Below are 6,115 nucleotides of genomic sequence, written 5' to 3'. Positions count from 1 at the left end.
AACAGACAGACGGATATATTGACAGATATATAGACATACAGTAGCAAATCCAGATACACAGTCAGAGAATTAGGCAGACAGAGTGGTACATATGTGACAGGGGAGGCTACCGCTCCTTTCGCAGCAGACTCTGCACCCGAGTTGTTGGCCTTTAAAAGTCAACACCGGTGTATTGTGGAATTCTGTTTGTGATAGGGTCTGGTGGTTTCCGATTGTCTGTATGTTCATGGAAACCTTCGGGTTTGCATAACAGTTTTTATAGGGCTAAGAAATTAGCCCTAACATTTTCAATCCTGTTTGATTGCACTTCGCTTCCCGAGGTGATCGTAGTGTTTCGGCACTCGGTTACACATACACAAACGCGTACACAACTAAATCACTACACAAATAGCATTTAAAAAAAATTACAGAGAGAAAGATTTATTTCACCGTTTGTGCAAACAAAAACTGTCTTTGGTTTTTGTCTTACATAATTTTAGTTTAACAAAATGTATACTTCATTGTTCTATCAAGTACCTGTAAATAGGTACTAAAAAGTAATATTCTAATACACCTACACCGCTCAGCATCCCATAACGTCATTGTTAGCCAAGACATTTGAACAAAACTGAATGTTTTGGATGCAGAGTTGATTGCACTTTCTAATGACACGCAGAGCATGTTTTGTGTTTGCGAATTTGATTTTGGGGGGTGTCTGTGTTGTTGGTTCCACTGTATAGTATATGTATAGACACTACCTCATATAAATTCACACTGTTTTCTGAATAAGATAGAAGAATGAATGGCCTTTTAAGTCATATAAATAATTTTACAATAAACGGTCCCAATAGTTATTTTCTGCAAAGCACAAGAAAAACGATTATTAAAACAAGCATGCAGGCCCAGAATAAAACAAATCCAATAAACAATTACAACAAACTACCACCCCAAACACACACATGTAAACAACAATCACTAAACGCACAGTAAGCCTCCCGTAAACCATCACTGAGCTCCCCGAGCCTCTACATACAGTGCAAGCATACTTCCATTTGAACGCTCACCGAACGGGAACATCCTGGCTGCTTTCTGTCGAGCGTGAGACATTTTCAAAGATTTTTTTTCCGTGGACTATCAGGCCTAACTTCTCTTTCGGAAAAGGGCAAACCTGCTAGACCTAACTTTTAAAATCTAAATAATAAATTGACAGCTTGTTACACAAACATTCTTAAATCATAAAAGAATTCTTTTTTCATCAAGACAAGATCAGTACAATTCGAAGTTTTGAAAGTTTGAAAAAAGAAAAGCCCGGAAACGTGTCACGCAAAACGTCTTTCTCGTAGCAGACGACGGTTCTGCATAGCGCCAGTTCCTCTGAACGGTCAACCGCCACCGCTCTAGTTCGTGTGACTTGCAGCCGTTTGTTGCGTTTTAGATTCAGAGGTACACAATAACGTGCTATTGCAGATAAGCTTACAGCGGGTCACATTGAAATCACAAACTGACGACTAAATTGTGAAAAAAGAGAAACTGGATCACATAGGTTTACGATGGCTCAGGGGTAAGATAAACCACGGAAAAATACATTCTTTGAAAATTGCTCGCTCTTTACCTAAAATGTTCTCAAGCGGTGAGTGTTTAGATGAAAGGGTGTTTGTACTCCTCCTCATCTTTTTATATTTAGTCAAGTTTTGACTAAATATTTTAACATCGAGGGGGAATCGAAACGAGGGTCGTGGTGTATGTGCGTGTGTGCGTGTGTGCGTGTGTGCGTGTGTGTGTGTGTGTGTGTGTGTGTGTGTGTGTGTGTGTGTGTGTCTGTGTGTGTGTAGAGCGATTCAGAGTAAACTACTGGACCGATCTTTATTACTTTTGACATGAGAGTTCCTGGGTATGATATCCCCGGATATTTTTTTCATTTTTTCGATAAATGTCTTTGATGATGTCATATCCGGCTTTTTGTAAAAGTTGAGGCGGCACTGTCACACCCTCATTTGTCGATCAAATTGATTGAAATTTTTCTAAAGCAATCTTCGACGAAGGCCGGACTTGGATATTGCATTTCAGGTTGGTGGCTTAAAAATTAATTAATGACTTTGGTCATTAAAAATCTGAAAATTGTAAAAAAAAAAAAACATTTTTATAAAACGATCCTAATTTACGTTCATCTTATTATTCATCATTTCCTGATTCCAAAAACATATAAATATGTTATATTTGGATTAAAAACAAGCTCTGAAAATTAAAAAAATTAAAATTTATGATCAAAATTAAATTTTCGAAATCAATTTAAAAACACTTTCATCTTATTCCTTGTCGGTTCCTGATTCCAAAAACATATAGATATGATATGTTTGGATTAAAAACACGCTCAGAAAGTTAAAACGAGTAAAGCGTGCTATGAAGCACAGCGTAACCGCTACCGCACCAAACAGGCTCGTCACTTTCACTGCCTTTTGCACTAGCGGCGGACTACGTTCAGTTTCATTCTGTGAGTTCCACAGCTTGACTAAATTAGGTAATTTCGCCTTACGCGACTTGTTTCTTCCTTCCACTACAATGTGTAACGCAGTGGCTGATTGACACCTGCATCGAAGCGCAAGATTGGTTACCGCAACCTCCAACTTTTCCCCCCATCTCATTATCTTTACCGTGCTTGTTGGCATGTCTGTTACAGGTGATTAGTACCACGCTGTTTTTTTTTAAACTATGGCCTGAATGTTCATGGCGTGAATATTGCATTCACTCTTTCGTTTGTGTCTCACGGTAAACAGTTGGTGCAGTGGTTCAAGCCTTGTTCACGCACGCACGCACGCACGCTCGCACAAACAGAGAGAGAGAGAGAGAGAGAGAGAGAGAGAGAGAGAGAGAGAGAGAGAGAGAGAGAGAGAGAGAGAGAGAGAGAGAGAGAGAGAGAGAGAGAGAGAGGGATAGAGAGAGAGACACACACACAACAAGAGAAGAGAGTGAAAGAGATAGCCAGAGAGCACAATGTTCAATGTACAGGGTTAAATCAGGAATGAAATCCGACTTTACTTGCAGCCAAAATAACCGTTATTGATGTATCCCTACGAACTGTATTCGTCTAATGTAGGTCACAAGAGAAATTCAAAAGCGTTATATTTTTTCTCTCTAGCATACACTTATAAACAAAACAAAAGTGAGAAAAAAACGAAGAAGAAGAAGAAGAAGAAAAAGACCCGTATCCGTTTGCCCTTTTCCGAAAGTGGAGACTCAAGTGTTCTAATTTTACTATGTTGAAAATCGAACAAAACTGAGTTTGCTTAGCAACGGTGCTTGACCAAACAAAAGGTCCGTGTTTGACTGCGCAGATTGGGAAAGCTACACCCATTCAAATGCGCACTTACGCGGCACTAAAACCTAGGAGTTTGGGCAATGGTTTGTTATTTGAAAATGTTACTTGTACAAAAATGATATCTGGCTTTTTACATTTAGTCAAGTTTTGACTAAATGTTTTAACATAGAGGGGGAATCGAGACGAGGGTCGTGGTGTGTGTGTGTGTGTGTGTGTGTGTGTGTGTGTGTGTGTGTGTGTGTGTGTGTGTGTGTGTGTGTACGTGTGTGTGTGTGTGTATGTGTGCGTGTGTGTGTGTAGAGCGATTCAGACTAAACTACTGGACCAATCTTTATGAAATTGTACATGAGAGTTCCTGGGAATGATATCCCCGATCTTTTTTTTCATTTTTTTGGATAAATGTCTTTGATGACGTCATATCCGGCTTTTTGTAAAAGTTGAGGCGGCACTGTCACACCCTCATTTTTCAATAAAATCGATTGAAAGTTTGGCCAAGCAATCTTCGACGAAGGCCGGACTTCGGTATTGCATTTCAGGTTGGTGGCTTAAAAATTAATTAATGACTTTGGTCATTAAAAATCTGAAAATTGTAAAAACAATAATAGTTTTATAAAACGATCCAAATTTACGTTCATCTTATTCTTCATCATTTTCTAATTCCAAAAAAACATATAAATATGTTATATTTGGATTAAAAACAAGCTCTGAAAATTAAAAATATAAAACTTATGATCAAAATTAAATTTTCGAAATCGATTTGAAAACACTTTCATCTTATTCCTTGTCGGTTCCTGATTCCAAAAACATATAGATATGATATGTTTGGATTAAAAACATGCTCAGAAAGTTAAAACGAAGAGAGGTACAGAAAAGCGTGCTATCCTTCTCAGCGCAACTACTACCCCGCTCTTCTTGTCAATTTCACTGCCTTTGCCATGAGCGGTGGACTGACGATGCTACGAGTATACGGTCTTGCTGAAAAATGGCATTGCGTTCAGTTTCATTCTGTGACAGCTTGACTAAATGTTGTATTTTTGCCTTACGCGACTTGTTTTTTTCTCTAAAGGGTTGAAATTGATCGTGAAGTTGTTTTTTGACAAGTAACATTGATTTGGCAGCATAGCTGAAACCACAGCAGATCAAAGGGTTTTGAAGTGTTTGAAGTGACCCTGCTGAATCAAAGCATCATCTCCACATGAATATTGAAAGTACTGTACGTCCTTCTGTTGAGCACCGTCTTATAAAACTCGATTGATCCGTCCAGCCTTTTAGCCTAACACAAAACATCCCTCTACTTGGAAAACAATCTAGATCCTTGCGACTTTCTGTGCAGCCCCCCCCCCCCCCCCCCCTAAAAAAACCAACAACCACAAAACACTTCTACATCTGTTGACCTAATTACTTCATATTTGGCGTACATTAATTCAAACTTCTGCATGACCAGTCCAGGAAGTGGCATGTTTGCAGATCAAATGGTCTAACTACACACACACACACACACACACACACACACACACACACACACACACACACACATATATACGCACGTACGCACACGCACGCACAAAAGCACTCACGAACGCACGCACAAGCGCCCAAACGCACGCACGCACACACACATACACACACACAAACACACACACACACACACACACACACACACACACACACAGACACACACACACTAACACACACTAACACACACACAAACACACACACTAACACACACTAACACACATATACACACACAAACACACACACACACACACACACACACACACACACACACACACACACACACAGTAGGGCTAACGTTAAATAAAGGATACTTCGGATCATCTCAACCGTTCAAGCTTACACTTAATTACACTTTCCTCCAATCAATAAGAAATATCCGGCGTCGGAGTGTGACTGTAAAAACACACAGAGGCATAGAAAAATCGAACGTTAACAATCCGCGGATCAAAACTCCCATACTTTCAAACTTTCTTCTTTTGTGTTCCTCTTTTCAGCGACCTTTCAACATTAGTTCTCCCTCTAAGCAAATTCTATGACATCTCATGCGACCATGACTTTTATGACGTTCCTGAATATCCAATCAATGGCATAATAACAGAAATGAATACTACTACTTCGATGACTCTCCACATTAAAAGTTTTCGATCAAAATCGTATTTGCTTAGATCTGGGTGCGTATCGCTAGCGCTACGTGTCATTTGTGCTACGTGTCATTTGTCCTACGTGTCATTTGTGCTACGTGCCGCTATCGCTACGTTGATTAGTGCTACAAATAATTTGTCTATGAGTTGCTATCATTCGTTCATCATCACTACGTGTCGACAGCACTACATCTTTTAGCGCTACGTGTCATTATCACTACGTGTCGATACCACTACTTACTGACGACTCTCTCTTTCTCATTATTTCTCTCGCTCTCACTCCTTCTGGTTTGTGTGTGTGTATGTATGTCTGTTTCAGTGTGTGTGTTTCTGTGTATGTGTGTGTGTTGTGTGTGTGTGTGTGTGTGTGTGTGTGTGTGTGTGTGTGTGTGTGTATGTGCGTGTGTGTGTGTGTCTCTATCTTTCTCTCTCTCTCTCTTGCTCACTCGCTGGTTCACTCACTCTGACTCTCTGTCTCTCTCTGTCTCTGTTTGTCTGTCTGTCTGTCTGTCTGTCTGTCTGTCTGTCTGTCTGTCTGTCTCTCTCTCTCTATCTCTTTCTCTCTCTCTCTTTGTGGCCTTAATATAATAAACCATTCTGAGTTATGAGTACTCTCTCTCTCTCCCTCTCTCTCTCTCTCCCCCTCTCTCTCTCTCCTCTC

This window comes from Littorina saxatilis, unplaced genomic scaffold, assembly GCF_037325665.1.
Source record: "Littorina saxatilis isolate snail1 unplaced genomic scaffold, US_GU_Lsax_2.0 scaffold_754, whole genome shotgun sequence".
Taxonomy (NCBI): Eukaryota; Metazoa; Mollusca; class Gastropoda; order Littorinimorpha; family Littorinidae; genus Littorina; species Littorina saxatilis.
The sequence above is the reverse complement of the archived record's forward strand: the minus strand, read 5'-3'. Positions refer to the sequence as shown.